A 16,451-nucleotide genomic window follows, 5' to 3' on the forward strand; every position below is an offset into this window, starting at 1 on the left:
AGATCTCATTACAGATGGTTGTGAGCCACCATGTGGTTGCTGGGATTTGAACTCAGGACCTTTGGAAGAGCAGTCAGTGCTCTTACCCACTGAGCCATCACTCCAGCCCCCCAGCACTCCTTATTCTAGGTCGGGAGTTCCTCTAGGGACCACAGAGCTGAAGTGGTTCAGTCCACAGTGAGGCCACACACTGCCACGTCAGGATGGGGGTCCTATTCTGTTAAAGTCTTATCTTGGCTTGTTCATCATAGTACCATGGTTATCTTAGTGCGGCTATGAGGACATCAGGTGGTGAACTGCCTTGGCCAGGTTACCATGGGAACACTGTATTCAGATAGGACTCTAGCTTTGGTACCATTACCCCAAGTACAACTCAGAAGTGTGACACCCCATAAGTCAGGCAGAGTGGTCGAGGCAGGTCTTGTGGCTGAGACATCACAAAAGCTTAACGTGTGTGCTCAGGTACTCCAGGCACGCTCCCCACCCCAGCACAGACACTATATGGACATCATCTTCAGCACCAGTGTCATGGGGACACAGCTCCCTGGTACAGAAATAAAAGGATGATACAGAATAGATGTTATGCTGTACAAAAATGCACAGGCACAGTCAGCATGGGACACAACTCCCCAGTACAGTTACAGAGCCTCAATCCCTCTGTAGCTGCCTTAGTATAGCAATCACAGCTTGGTTAACTCCCAGGTGCAGACATGATGGTAACAGCGTCTGGTCCAGACATCATGTGGGGGTACACAGAGGGTACAGACATCTGCGGGTACAGCTGCCTGATAAGGACATCACAGGGATGTCCACAAAGGTGTCACAGACACGGGGTGGGGGTGCCGATATTAACTATTAAAGGGGAGCAAAGCTCCTCTCAGTAAAGCCACCATAGTGTCTCACTCCCAGAACAGGTAAGTAAAAATCTGGCCACAAGTGTTATCTGAGCCCAAGCCCCAGCATGGCAAAGGCCGGCAGCTCTGACTTGGGGATTCGAGATCCCCTGTGTATGTCAGGGAGGGTGTTCAGAACACTGTGTACACTTCCACAGTGTAGCAAATGGGCAAACGAGATGAAAATAGGGGTCAGAGAGATGGCTCAGAGTTAAAGGCACAGGCTGCCCGAAGACTTGCATCAGTTTTCCTAGCACCTACACGACATCTCACAACCGTCCAACTCCAGTTCCAGTGGATCCAATGCCCTCCTCTGCCCTCTGTGGGCTCCAGACACATACATAGTATACAGACACGCAGACACTCATATTTAAACCTTTTTCTTTTTTAAGTTGAAAGATCTAGACATTCTCTCCCCCAAAGAGAGCTGCTTCCAGTGGTCCTTGAACACAAGGCCACAGACAACTAGAAACACCAGGAGACCCCAGGGACGAACAGGGAACCGTTTGGCCACCCCTGGACTCCGGGCACAGAGCCTCCCCTGGTGTCAGGCAGTTCAAGGCTGCTCCCAGCTCCAGGGCCTCCTCCCTCATCAGAAGAGAGGTGAGCACCCTGAGTCCCAGGCTTGGGCTTAAAAGTCTAGATGTTGGTCCTGCCTACACCCTGGTCTCCAGGTCCCCTGCAGAACGAGTCTGCCTTGCTGGACTGCCATGGCTTCGTGCACCCAACACAGCGAGCGGTGCTTGGAACAGACCATCACTCCACCAGTGTGGACGGATGAGCTTGTGCCCGGGACAATTCAGATAGAATCAAGGCCCAAACCCGCGGGCACTCAAGCTCATCTGTGAATTGCACTGAGGACCGACGGTTCTACTGAACTGACATACTTGGTCAGGAAAACAATTACGTGGCATACGATATTATAGGATATAATTGAGTGTAATTTTTCTACATTCAGAATGGCTTTGATATATCTCTTTTCCTTGCTACACCACTGTAAAGCTGCCAACTGCCCTTTCTTAGGAAGAAATGTCCTTTATTCTCAAATTTTGTCCTTGGTGCTAAAATACCCTTTCTTGTATGAGGTGATAGGGACAGCAGATAGCAGTTGTTTTTTGTTTTGTTTTGTTTAATAATGTCCTTACTTGGCAAAAAAAAAAAAAAAAAAAAAAAAACTGCTAACCCCCTGTCTGGCCCTAAGCACTTTTGGAAACTGAACTGTGTGTGAAACCAAAGAGCCTGGGAACCTCTGCTCTGAGGAAAGAGGGATCAGCAGGCACAACACCAAGCCACAGGAGTTGTGTATGTGTCTCATGGAAAATGCGTGTCACTTCCATGAGATCCACCCTAGCCATTCCTGCCAGGGCCAAAGAGGACCCCCAAGGGACCATATGACGCCAGGACCCAGGGATTCCCGGATGGAAAACAGCTGGGACCATTCTAAAGGCCCCCTCATGAATATGCAAACACAGATTGATTTGTTTCCCCGTGGGCATGGGTTATTATTCACAAATATTAATTAGTCTCCAAATACCACCTGTTCCTCTAGCCTCCCCCACCACTCCTCTTCAGGCCAGGACCTTGGCTCCCAGGAGACTGGAGTCCAAACATGGCCATGGACAGAAGAAGGGGCATCCTGGGTTCCACAGTGTGCTCAGCCAGGGCTTAAGCGACAAGCTACACACGGGGCGGAAGAGCTATGAGCTGTTCATCTTCTAACCTGTGGCGGCAGCTAAGCGAGCCCTTTTGTCATGCCCTGGACAGTTCACCGCGTGGCACTGCAGCAGCAGCAGCAGCCACCGCTGAGGCCTTGTCACACTTGGGAAGGGAAAACCAGCATGGGTCCAACTCTCACCAACCCAACTGCTGGATTATGATGGGAATAAATCACAACCTTCTCCTTGACCCCGGCCCAGAGAAGGGTGGCTGGCAGGAAGGAGCCTGAGACTGTCTTACCTCCTCCAGCCGGGCTGCCAGAATCCATGTGAACAGCCAGGGACAACATCCCCTCCCACTCCAGTGTTAGGGATCCTCTAACTACACTGAGGCCCTTTTTGTAGCCCTCAGCTTCTGTATGTCTGGGGAGTCAAAGGGGAAACCTCAGGTGTCAAAATCTCTGTGAGTGGCAGCCAAGAACCTAACAAGGGACTCGTTGTGAAACAAACAAAAATCAAAATAATTTCCTCCTACAGCTACAACCCCTCAGCCTTTTCCTTGGGGGTGTGGGGAGGGATCCCATAGATTAATATTCACCATCTTTCCTGCCTCCTCTTGCCCACTTCAGAACCGGATTCAAGTGATCCATAAACACACCTTCCAAGTGACTCCCCCTGGGTTTCCAGGTTGTACAGATTTAGTGAAATCACAAACCAGTGGTTCTCAGTCCAGGGTGGCTCTTCCCTGCCACAGGACATGAGGGAATGTCTGAAGACATCTCTGATTGTTAGGCCTGGGGATGGAGGTAGGTGGCATTAGCCAGGATCTAATGGGAAGAATCGCAGGATACTTGCGACATCTTACATCAGGCCAGACCCACGAAGAAGTATCACCTTGTCTAGAAAGCTCACAGTACCACAACTGAGAAACCCTGACAGATGACAAGCCTTCGGCCTACAGGCTGACCCAGTTCTAGAACCCAGTCCCCTAAGAATCACTTACACCTTCAACCACAGGCAGTCCTATCCTAACTTGCCTGACGTTCACATCAGCACCTTCCTGGCCTGGAGACTCTCAAAGCATCTCTCTCTAAATTAGCTCAGCCTCAAGGAGCGGGGCCCCATACACACCCCATCTCCACCCTCCAGACAGGCCATTGACAAGCAGCATCCCAGAGCTCAAAGGGCTCTTCTTTCTCAGCCTCTTCTGGATTTTTAAGCAGATCAGCCCCCTCACCTGAGGACAGACAGAAGGGTCCATGGTGTCCTTACCCCCGTTCTCCCCAGCTGACCTTTCCTGCCTAAGGCAGCCCCCTTCTGTCCTTCCACATAATCCTCCTGTCACCATGTGTGACCACTCACAGCATCCACATTCCTCTCCATCGAGACCAGATCCTTTTCTTTTCTTTTCTTTTCTTTTCTTTTCTTTTCTTTTCTTTTCTTTTTTTTTTTTTTTAATGTATTTGTTATAATTGTGTGCGGTTACTCAGGGGTCAGAGGACAACTCCGTGGAGTCAATTCTCTGCTTTCACATTTACCACTGGGTTCTGGGAATGGAACTTGGATGGTCAGGCAGCAAGCACATTTACCTGCTGAGCCTCTTCACTGGCTCAGATCAATCTTTGTCATGGCTTCCTCTGTTTAACCATCTATCTAGAACTATGCAATGAACAGGGTGATGGCCAGAGGCATGGGTCTTGCCTTGAAGCTTACAGAGACAGGCCCACCAAGCTCAAGGATACCCTGATATCCGGGTCAGCAAACCCTTGAAGGCCCTTTCTTTCTTCATTCTGAACACCCAACTTGTGGAGAGTTTGAATTTGCCCCTCATCTATCCCAACTAACTCCCATCCTCTCAGTGGGCGCCCTGCCCGCCATCACTGCCTTCCAATTCATCCTGAACACAAGCCAATGGTGCCTTTAGCTCACAAAAAATGCAAACCTGGGGCTGGAAAGATGGCTTGGCAGTTAAGAGTGCTTTAAAGCTCCTGCTGGGAACCCAGGTTCAGTTCCCAATACCCACATGGTGGCTCACAACACTCTGTAATGGATCCAACCCCCGTCTTCTGCTGCCACAAGTGCCAGGCATACACATGGTATATATACATACATGTAGTCAAACATACACATAAAATAAAAATAATCCTTTTTTAAAATGATTTTTTGTTTGTTTCTTTGTTCGCTTGCTTGGTGTTTTTTTTTTTTTTTTTTTTTTTTTTTTTTGGTCAGGGTTTCTCTGCGTAGACCTGGCTGTCCTGGAACTCACTCTGGAGACCAGGCTGGCCTCAAACTCAGAGATCTACCTGCCTCTGCCTCCCAAGTGCTGGGATTAAAGTGTGGGCCACCACTGCCCAGCTTTAAATGCAGATCTAATCATATCCACGGGGCGTGCTCTGCCTGCTGCTCTGGTTTGCAGGAGGCGCCACTTGCCAGTGTTCCGTGAATGAAGTGACAGAAGAATGTAAGGACATTGTTGCTTCAGGAACTTTCGTTCTTCCAAAGCCCCCTTAGGAAGACATCTACAGACTCACATCTAAACCCTCCATGCAGACTCCTAACTAACTGCCTGACCTTGTTCCCTACAGCTCCAGCCCACCGCCCTGAGTACTCTGCTCCTCCTCCCATACTCCTCAGTTGACAGGCAGTCTGTTTTCCATACAGAAACATGGGGAATGGAGAAGCAGGCAGACCCTGGTGTCATCTGGAAGCCTATTTCACTCCTACGGCAGCTGATGAACTTCATCATTCCCCCCCCACCTCTGTCCCCCACGCTAGCCAGACAGCTCCCCTTCTTCACGTCCCACCCTCCACCCTTCACGGTGGTGGTCTGTCTTTCCCACCTCCCTAAACAACGCTCAGCTCCCTCCTCCCCCTCATACCACCCTAGCGTCTCTCAGACACGTACACACAGGACATCCCATCCACAACTTTATCTGGATCTCACAGCAAAATCCAAGGCATTCAGCCCAGCCCACAGCCGTCCCTGCAGCCCCGGCCACACACTGGGGCACACTCACCAGGTCTCCACTTGCTTACACCAGTCACTCTCGCTGGGCAGTCAGCACTGAGGGCAGGGCACCAGGGCCTCCGCTCCTTCCTGGACAGGGATGAAAAGATGAGAAACCATTGAGAATTTCATCAAGGCGGAATATAAACTGACACAGAGAGACTTTTGAAACTTGTTTATGCAGGGGAAAGGAAAGCAGGCTACAGATCTGTGGGTGCCAGCTGACCCCCATTTAGTAAAAATACCTATCTGGTTACTTCACTGCATTTGTTTGATGTTCCCGAAACACCTACTATGTGCCTGCCCATCTGTCCACTTCCCTATACCCATGAGTGACTCAAGGCCAAGTGAGACTATGGGTGTGAATTCCGTGTGATCCTGGTGGAGAGCAGTCACCCACTCACCTCTGGAACCCCACCTGCCAGCCACAAGAGCACCCTCTTCCCATCTTCCAGTGTGCCCTACTTTCTCCTGCCCTGCCCATGCTGACCAGTTAGCACTCAGAGTTCAGATCCAACACGTCTCAGGGAAGCCTTCCATGACATCGTCAAGTTCATGCCTGGACTTTGCCTCAAAGCAGTGGCCACAAACGTATTTATTTACTGACGTGACTCTGAGTCACCAAAATAAGCTCATTAGACAAATGGGGCACACTTGCTTGGCTCAACTCACTACCCCCAGAGCCCAGCGGGAACCCAGCACATAGTAGGTGCTCAGTCAACACATGGTGAGAGGGTGAATTCACAGGAAACAGCCCAGCCTGGAGGACACTCCCCAGCACACACAGCAGCCTTCAAAGAAGCTTCAGGAGCAATATTTATTTTTGACTTTCTGCTTCTCTATAATTTCTAAAATGAAGGTGTGCCCCTGGATGCCTCCTCCGCTGGCACGCACGGCGCATCCGAGCCCTGCCCTTTCCTTCTAAAACTATTAGCGAGGTCTCACTAGCACTGAGCCCGGCCCTGGTGGGGCAGGGCTCAGTCACCCCCTGATCACCTCATCACTAGTTCAGCTACTCTGCTGGTACCCATGGGAATCACCCTGCAGCCTCACCCCAGTCCTGCCACATGGCTCTTCACTGACCCAGGACTGATGCTCATCACTGTCCAGAGACTAACAACCTCCACACACACCTGTCCTTGCTTTCACCTTTTCTTAAAGATGTATTTGATGTATATGAGTGTTTTGCCTATATTACATATATGTACCATCTCTGTACATGTATGAGGGGCTCAAGTTCAGCAGAGGGCATTAGATCTCCTGGAACTGGAGTTATGGAAGGTCGTGAGCCACCATGTGGGTGCTAGGAACCAAACCCTGGGCATCTGCAAGAGCAGCCAGTGCTGCTTGAACTGCTGAACTATCTCTCTGGCCTTTGTCTTCACTTTAGACTGGTCACCTTTGGAAAGTTAGGGAGTCTTGTTAGGTTAAAAAGACGCTGCCTCACCCAGATCTCACCAACCCAGCCTCTACAGACCCACCCATCCCCTGCCAGACCAGAACCAAAGGCCCAGGCCTTAGGATGCCAGTATGGACTGCCTACCCCAAGTCTACTACATTTCTCCACAACATTCCCAGTGCCCACTGCTCCAGCAGCAGGCTGCCAAGCAGGTCTGGCCAGAGAAACCGGCTCCTGAGTTGCAAACTCAAAGGCCCGTTTGTCTGGAGATGTCTGCCCAGTCTCACAATGCTTGCCGTGGGGCTGTTAGCACCACCGTTGCTCAGGAACCCAGGCAGAGGAGTAGTGCTCAAGGCACCGCATGATGGCACTCCCCATGCCAGCAGCACTGGACCTCCTGCCTGATGACAGGGACAGGCTCTACCTAAAGCAGGAGCCATGAGGCAGGTCTCTGAAACACACAGGACCTCAAGGCTACTAAGATCCCAGGGAACACAGAACAGCCCACGGCAGTATTCTAGAACAGTGCCCTGGACCACACCAGTCCAGGATCAAAGAGCCCCAACCCAGACTATCAAGTCACCACCAGCAGTCCACAGAACGACTCTAAACCCACAAGGGGACAACGGCTACAACAGTCAGGATGCAGCTACCCAGAGAACAAACCGGCACAGGCACCTGGAAGACAGACTGGGTCTAACTGGATGGACTTCAGTGAGGAATCACGCCGAGTTCAACCCAGAAACGTCTCCGACCGGGCTTTGGTAACAGCCATGAGCACAATCACGTAGAAGGAAAGCCCTTGCATCAACCTGGCTGGCCTCGCTTGGGCTTTGCGTCACCTGCCAGCCAGGCTGAAACCCGGCCCACCAGTGGGACCAGGAACAAGTAGAAACCCAGAGCACAGACAGGGATTGAAGCAACCTCCAGGCAGGCCTGGGGCCGCAGCACAAAGTCCCCAGAAGCGGCAGATAATACACAGCCGAGGAAATAAACTGGAGTTCTCAGACCCAGAGGCCCAGAGCACAGAGATCTGGTGCATCTGGACCCTGGAGGCAAAAGCAGAACAAAGAATCTTAGGAGGAAGAGGGCATTAGACCAAGGAAGCTGCCCTTCCTCAGAATCCTCTCCATCCGCCTCAAGAACTCTCTTCTCCAGGGCCCCACCACTAGCCTTCTCACACCTGCTTGTGCCCTGAAGGTCAAATACACTGGTACAAAACAGTCCCATCAGTGACCATGAGGCTGGGGGACAACCCCTGCCTGGTTGAGCACCCCACCTGCAAAGCCCCAGCCCAGGGCAGCCATGCAGGTGCCTTTGTCTGGACAGTGTGTGCTTCCAGAGACAACTCTGTGACTTAGTGATGGATTCTGATGGAAGAGTTTTACTTTCAGCACAAACATCAAAACAACTGCTACCACTGAGCGGCCGATACAGGACGTGAGGCCCTGTCCCAAGCAGTCCGTGCTTACCTTTAATCTGCCTAACGACCCGACGGGGCATGCAGTTTTCTCATGCCCGTTTGAGACATGAGGTTCAGAGATGGTCAGCAAGTTGTTCAAGGTCAAGTCAAACTCCAGCTGTTCATAATGTGGGCTCCTGGCCACTACTGACAGCTGTCTTGCTTGAGAGAAGTCACTCCTGGCCCTCATGAACTCCGATGTCCTTCTTTGGCTTAGTTGGACACTATCTTCAGACTAAAACCTCTTGTAGGACCTGGACCTTCACCAAAACTCAAGTGCTTCAAAGACAACACACGGGGCCTGAGCTCAACATCCACTGGCCTTGGCCTTTCCTCCCCAGGTCCCTACTTCAGGGACTTCAGCAAAGCCTGGGCCCCTCCCTCACTCCACATCCTACCCACCGTCCTGTCCTGTCAAATGTGCTTTCTCCGTGGCCTGGTGCTCCTCCCTGCCAAACTAGCTTTCTCTCACCTGACTTTCTGCACGCAACATCCTTCTCACTTGGAATCCTGTCTCCACCCAGAACTTTCCATAGCCCAGAACCATCTTCTAGGAAAGAAATCGGCTGTAGCATGACCCACGGTCTCCACCCAAACCTTAAGTTACTGACCTCTCCCTTCTGGGTTTCCAGAAGTCACAAGTACCTCACAGAACATCCAAGCCTCCGTGAGCTGCTGTGTCTCTGAACACGGCCACAAAAGATAGCATCTCTCCGTCTTTACTCATACCATCTAAACTTTTTAATTAACTAATTAATTAATTTTGCAGTGCCGGGAACTGAATCCAGGGCCTCAAGCCTGCAAGGCAAGGACTGCCACTGCATTATTTTCAGTGCTGCTCATATTCTCTTCCCTCCATCCAAAGCACCCTTTCTCTTTTCCAGCTGGCAAACTCCTACCGATCTGTCAAAGCCCACATCAGAGAGCCCTTCCGTAGTCTCTGAGACTCATCTCACACTGAACCTGCAACTCTGCCCTGTCACACAGGAGCTGCTCCAATCCTCTCGCTGTGGCTTGGAGTGACAGTTGCTTTTTGTCACCCACCTCAGCAGCTGCTAAGAGAGGCTTCCTTTTCTACACAGCTGCTAGTCCCACAGGAAGCAAGACTGCCAGGCCCAAAGTGCCTAGGCCTGTGCCTGGCACACAGACAGCAATCAATAGCAGGTTACTGACTCCCTTCTGCTTCCCCACGAAGCGCCTGCTCACTCGAACAGCCGCACGGTTCTCTTGGCTTCTCACAGCAGTCCTGAGGCCCACCCTAGACTTGATTATCATTCTACAGGGGACTGAACCTTAGACCGGCAAAGAGATCCCCTTCCCTGTCACGCTGGAGCACAGAGGTTGTTCAGGCTGGAGGCTACCTCCTCCCACTGAGGTCCTCAAACTCCCAGTACAGGTGACTGGGAAGAAGTGTAGAGAAAGCACAAGCATCCTTGCTACACATCAACACAACTCACAAGGCCCGGTTTCCAGCCAGCCTAGCCTTGCTGCAGTCCACCCCACCCCACCCCCAGCAAACGGCTTCTCCGGCACCCAGAACTAAAGTCCTCTTCCCATAGCCCTAAGCACATGGGCCTGGACAGAGGGAAGGAGATGCAGCTACAAGAAGAGACGGATCCTATTAAAACTGTCCCCAATAAAGGAAGGGGAGAGGACCACGGTAACTCAACTGAAACAAACCCATGAAGGGACCGTATTAGAAAGTGCAAGAAAGCATGTGTGCAGCAAGGCCTGAGACTGAGTGTGCAAGGCGCACGCACAGGTGTGCCCCGTGCGTGCAAGCACAGCGGGGTTTCTGCAGGAGGGCTCCTCCTTCCAGGGAAGGTGAAGTGCTCTGGAAGAATGGAGGGTGAGCTGAGAACCAGAAGGCAGTGGGAAGGTGGGGCCTATGGGGTATGTGGCCTGAGCGCCAGCTGAGTGAAGGCTTGTTCTTAAGGAGTCGTTGGAGCCCTAGGCAGATCCACATAATCTGTATAAAAACAGGGATTTTCACACTCCCTGAAGCAAGAGTTAAAACGGAGCCAAAACAGAATCCTCCCCCCCACCCCCATTTCCTGTCAGACCTCTCCTCTGGATCCTATCAGATTCCTGGTATCTCCCAGAGGATCCCAGACTGGGCCCTTCATCCAGGAACTACCACTGCCCTTCCTTTCCCAGGCCTACCAACCAGAAAATACTTCCCCGTATTCCCAGGCCGGAGCCAGCACCGGGTCACTCAGGATGCCACCCTGGTCCCTTCAGAAACACAAGTGGAGTCTTCCTCAACAACAACCCTTGGTCATCCAGCATCCCCAGGCCGGGCCTGGCTGCTCTCAGGGTGGTCCTCCCTCCCATTCCACAGCCACGGGCAGGTAGAGCGGTAGAGCTCCCACCCCACCTGCTCCAACTCAGGGGCCCTGCAGAGGGAGGGGGTGAAATGGGGAGAAGGGCTAGCCCCTCCCCCTCCCGGGGTAAGAAGAACCAGAGGGGCCGCATTCCGGAGAAGTGGGGGAGGGGGCCTGACAGAGGGGGAGTCAGAGACACCAAGCAGAGAGACACCTAAGGAGGGGGCTACAGAGACATGGAGGCACGGAAGCCCGGAGAGAGAGAACAGGGAGACCCGGGGAGAGAGAACATGGAAACCTGGGAGAGGGAACACGGAGACCTGAAGAAAGGGAACACGGAGACCTGGGGAGGACAGGAAGACCAGGGAGAAGGAACCCGATACTCGGGGAGAGAAACGGAGACTGGGAAGGGAGAGAGACCCACGGCTGGACAAGCTGGGACCGCAGGGAGGAAGATCGGGAGGCGGTGAGCGACACAGGGAGCCGGAGACACCTAGGGAAACCGAGAAAGGCGCCGAGACGAAGACCCGGGCGCAGAGACTGGGGACCGGGCACACCCGAACGGGACGGGACGGGGCGGGACGCCGGGAGGCGACTGAGTGAACTTTCGGAGCGGGTCCGAGCGCTCCCGTCCTCCCGGGACGAGCCGCTCTGGGGCCTCGAGGGCGCCGCTCGAGGTGGGGGTTGGGACCGCCCGGCCGGCCCCTCCCCGGGCCGCGCTCCTCACGGAGACCAGGGAAAGGGGGGCTCGCTACTCACGCCCCGCTCGTCCCGGGGCCGCACGTGCGCCCGGTTGCCCGCGAGACCCGGCGTCGGCTGCGGCTCTTCCGCCGGCGGGGAGGGGGCGCCGTGGGACGGGGAGGCGGCCTGGACCCGCCCGGGGCCGGCGGGGGAGGCTGAAGGCCGCCCCCGGAGCGCGACCGCGGCGGATGGGGACCCGGGCGCCCACCGGCGCGGGGAAACTTTGCACGGGGGGCGCGGGCTGCGGCTCAGGTGCGGCGGGGGCTCGAGATCGCGGGCGCGGCAGGTGGGGGCGCGGCCCGGCCTCCGGGCGCCCCCGGGCCCGCCCCCGGCTCAGCTCCGCGGACGCGGGGGCAGGGTGGGGATGGCGCGGAAGGGCCGCGCATCGAGGGGCCCGAAGGGGGATCGGGGGGTCACTCACCGCCTCTCCGGGGGCCGTCGGTCTGCATGTCCCCCCTCGAGCCGCTGAGGCCGCCGTTCCCAGTCCGCCGTTGCCGCCGCCGCCGCCCGCTCCCGCCACCGCCACCTCCACCGCCGCCCGAGCAGGAGCCGGAGCCGGAGCTGGAGCCGGAGCCGCCGCCTCTGCCGCCGCCGCCACCACCGCTCCCGCGCCAGCTCCAGCCGCGCGCGCCCGCCCGCCCGCCCGCGCCCGCGTCCCTGCCCCTGCCGTGCGCGTCCCCGGCGCCGCCCCTCCCCTCGTGCACTCTCGCTTGTAGAGGAGTGGAGCTGTAGGCCCAACGAGGCTGCAGACCAACCCCAAGTCTAAACCGCCTGGAACGCCAGAATTGAGCTTAAACCTCAGGAACGAGCGTGGATAGACCCAAACTCTGACACAAAAGTCCAGACCCTCCCAAATCATCACATGAACCTAATACTTCTCTAGGGTCCCCTACCGCCAATTCAGCCCAGAACCGCCTCTAAACCTAATGTTGAGTCCAAACCCCCAAATTTGCCTAGCAATCAGAAAAAGTAGTAATTTTTAACTGAACGCCTATAGTGTATTGACTCCAATTACAGATTCGAACACTAAATGGCTTCATTACTTCTACCTGGCATAAGTTTGATATTGATAGCAGCCCCAACCCTTGTTCCGAATGGAGTCTGGTATAAATATTGAGACCCTTATTCCCAAGAAAATACTACACTAAGGCAGCTGCTTCACACCGGATCCCAATGCTTTTGTGTGTTCTAGTTTCTGCTTTATTTCTATCCCAGACAAGAATATTTCCCCGCTGGGATTTCTTGATTTTTAAATCAGATTTTTATTTATTTATTTATTTATTTGTGTGTGCACCACGCCAGTGTGTGTGTGTGTGTGTGTGTGTGTGTGTGTGTGTGTGTGTGCTTGTATATGCATGTTCATCATAGGTGCCGGGAACCAGCCCCAAGTCCTCTCTGCTCTTGACTGCTGAGCGCTCCAACGCTGAAACTCTCAATTTCAATAGAAAAATTGGAATTGGGTCACCAGAGGAGGTGGGGAACACACCCTAATACAGACACTGATCTCAATACCTCTCCCTTCTTAGTGATCTTTTAGTACAATAATCTGATCCAATGCTAATAATTGTGCAACCCGAGATAGGACTGGCTTTGCAGAAACTCCACACGAACCTTTATCTCTACCCTGCTCTTTCCCCGTGCTCTGATCTGAGGTCAACCCCACCCAGAGGCTGACCAATATCCCAACATCTACACTAATTCTAGCAGATATAAGTGATCCCCAGTCTCCAGACCCGTTCAGTATAAGCCTCGGCATTGAACTTCAGACTCCTTGTCCACAGCCACACCACACTGAAACCAGCCACTTGCATCTGAATTTCATTGACCTCACATCAAATTCAAATGCACGTGCCACCGTGTCCAGTGTGTGCAGTGCTAGGGACTGCTAGGGACTAAACCTCCTTGAAGGTTTATATTCCAAGTTGTGATTATAGGGACTTGGTGTTCTCCAAACAAGAGCCAGCCTTGGCACTAAAGCCTTCAGGCTCCTCACGTGAACCTATCACTTAGAAAGTCACCAAGGCCACGCCAGCCATTTTCTGTTCCCAATCCCACACCACGAGGCTTCACCATTAAGACGAGAGGTGAGACCTTTCTGGCCTCTACTGCCTGGATCAGGTGAGATTCTTTGTGAAGGCTCTGGTCTCTACGCAGCATCTCTCCGATTTTCCTGAGAATTTAAAAACAGATGAGAAATAAAAAGAAAATCTGGGGACTATTGAAGCTCCTGGATTCTCAATGGTTACCTGCTAGGTTTAGGGATCTGGGTTGAGGGATCAAGTTCAGGGGAACACCTAAATTACAGGCAGCTTTTGTGCATTCACAAGCAGTACGTGTGCGCCCCCTGGTGGACGATAAAGCAATAGGACTGGCTTCCGAGAATCTGGGCGATTCGGCCCAGATGACAAACAGATCAAAATGAATACTCCTAAGGCAGTGGTTTTTCACCCACGGGTAATTTTGTTGTGCTGTGGGAGAGCTGCTGCAATTTTTATGCATCTTTAAATATATTTTGTCTGTTTTTCAGAACTCTGACTGTTTAGTTCCTCAGTTTAAAAACATATAATTTCCGACCTCCTTTTCGCTGACTTCTGGAAACAGCTCTTTCTTTCCCTTGGCTTTACCGGCCTACACTGCCCTCCCTGACCACGAGTTCTCCAGTTACTTTGCCGCATCATCTCTTTATTTCCATGGCTCAGTACTAGGTCTCCCCTTCTCCTGCCTCTTTCCACCCCTTGGCCCTCCAGATCCTTGTATCAAGAGCCTTCTCTATGGCATGTCTCAGTTGTCCCTCAGATAAATAGAATTTCTGTCTCAGGTCTATCCCCATTCATCTCAGGCAAGGAACTCAGTCACTGGTCCAGAAATACAGATCTCCTGTCCAATTGGTCATCGGTCCTGCAAACTTCGTGAAGGAGACAGATGGGATGAGGAGAGACTGGTTAATGCTGACCTCCACATTAACCCAACCAAAGCCAAACTCGATTTTTAAACACTCTTGTACGTAGTTATATGCTAACCCACCCCCCAACTTTCTGAACCTGGAGAGAGTTCATATTCGCTGGGGGACATTGGCTTCTTCCAGGAAGCCACACTTAAGCCTTAGGCTGGGTTCGTGAGTTACCTCCCGTTGAGCTGTCACCACGTCTACATCTATGTGTTTCCCTCATCTAAGACTCTTAAGGACAGGAGGGACACATCTGCTTTATCCACTGCCTTGTTCCAGTGGTCAACAAGGGTGCCAGCGCTCAGCAGGTGACTGGAATGTATTTATTAAAACAGTGAAGGACTGGAGAGATGGCTCAGCGGTTAAGAGCACTGACTGCTCTTCCAGGTGGTCCTGAGTTCAATTCCCAGCAACCACATGGTGGCTCACAACCAACTGTAATGGAATCCGATGCCTTCTTCTGGTATGTCTGAAGATAGCTACAATGTACTCATATACATTTAATTAATTAATTAATTAATTAAAAACAGTGAAGACATTTTTCCCTTCTGTTCACAAGGAACCACCAGGTGTGAATGACCAGGTGAAGAAAGTTTCCCTCACCAGGGCTTAGGCAGTCACCCCGCAATCTTCAGTAAGCCTGGCGTCTATGGATAGAGAAACCCACCTGTCTTTTCTGCTCACCATCCTGAATGTCAGTAATGTGAGGTCTATTTGGTGGTCCTGTACCTCTGCCCAGTTTAGTGGCTGTGACACTCACAGGTAGGAGGGCTGAAGCCCCGCCCCATCCCCACCCCCTGGCTGAAGGCCACAGACGCACTCATGGCTAAACCAACTAGGCTTCTGCTTTGGATCACTGGGAGCTACATTCTGGGGCCACCATGGTCACCTCAGGCTCTCAAACTATTGGTCTCCGTCCCATCTCTTGCCCGCCTTTTGGTCCCTATTTGGTATAGTACATATGAGAACTGGGCAGAAGAACCCTGGAACCCTCTATTTCAGAATGGATAGCACCTGGCTGCCCACAAACTCAAGGGAATGAAACCAGAGGCTCAGGCCCTGAGGCCACAGGATGAGAGAAAAGTCTCAGGGGAGTGGGACTCGATGGCATATGAAGAAATATAGCCAAGTCCCAGAGCAGATCGCCAAGCTCTGAGCACAGGGTCCACGCAGACCCGCCCCCGCTGCTCTGCTCTAGGCCTGGTGGGGAGGCATGTCCTTGTGCTCATATGTGAAGGCCAAGTGATGTCTCCTGGCGGCAGTGCTGTGTCTGCTGTGTCCCAGCCCCAGGGTGCAGGGTGAGGGAAGCGCCAGATGTCAGTTCTCACTCGCTATTCATCCTTTGTCCAGATCCTGGGCCCACTGGATGCCCCTCAAGTTCATGACGTCAGTACATCTCTTAGTTGGTTGAAATCGAATTACAGTTCAGCCTCCCACCCCGGCAGATCAGCAGCAGTTCTATTATCCCTCCTTTACCCTCCCCTTGCCGAAAGTGCAAGAATTCTGGGGTTTTGCAGAGCCCCAAAGTTGGTCCATCTGTGCTCCTGAGCCTTTCAGGGAGAGCTTTAAACAGATACTCGAACAGTGGCCATCACTGTAATGGGGTATCCCACTATGCACTGCTGGCTTCTCCAAGGCCTCACTTTCCCAGGTTCGTTCTAGGCAGCTCCACCCTTTACAAAGCTGCAGCCTTTAGTCCTTGGCGGGGGTTCCCCCCCCCCGCCCCCCAGCCACCGACAGCTGCTTTCCAAGGTGGTGGGGTAGACAGTGCTGTTTACCTGCCCTCCAGCATGCCTCCGACGGACAGACGTACGTCAGGAAGAGCTCACAACCACCAGGCCAGTTCACCTTCCCCGGTACAGATGGGAGAGAAAGGCTGGGTCCCTAGAACACAAAAGCCTGGCTAATGTCTCTGCTTCTTTGTCAGTGAGTCACTGTGGTGGGGCATGATACAGGAGCTGATTTCTCAATGGAACAAACTGATGATGACCTCACCCTAGCAGGACTCCCTAATGTCCTTATC

At 52.9% G+C, this 16,451-nt stretch overlaps 1 protein-coding gene across 15 annotated transcripts in view; it reads right to left on the reverse strand.

Annotated features, from left to right (window-relative positions):
* Positions 1 to 12,114, reverse strand: part of Ptprf (protein tyrosine phosphatase receptor type F) — an 82,383-nt gene extending 70,269 nt beyond the window's left edge. For 14 of the 15 annotated variants that reach the window (XM_029540232.1, XM_029540231.1, XM_029540230.1 and 11 more), the window contains exons 1-2: positions 11,903 to 11,989; positions 5,566 to 5,645 (exon numbers count right to left, since the gene is read on the reverse strand). The gene's annotated coding sequence lies outside the window, so the exon portion shown is untranslated. Of the gene's footprint in view, positions 1 to 5,565; positions 5,646 to 11,902 lie in introns of all 15 variants that reach the window. The other variant, XM_021199604.1, reaches the window with a different exon arrangement.
* Positions 12,115 to 16,451: the final 4,337 nt, after the last annotated feature.

This window comes from Mus pahari, chromosome 6, assembly GCF_900095145.1.
Source record: "Mus pahari chromosome 6, PAHARI_EIJ_v1.1, whole genome shotgun sequence".
NCBI classification, from domain to species: Eukaryota; Metazoa; Chordata; class Mammalia; order Rodentia; family Muridae; genus Mus; species Mus pahari.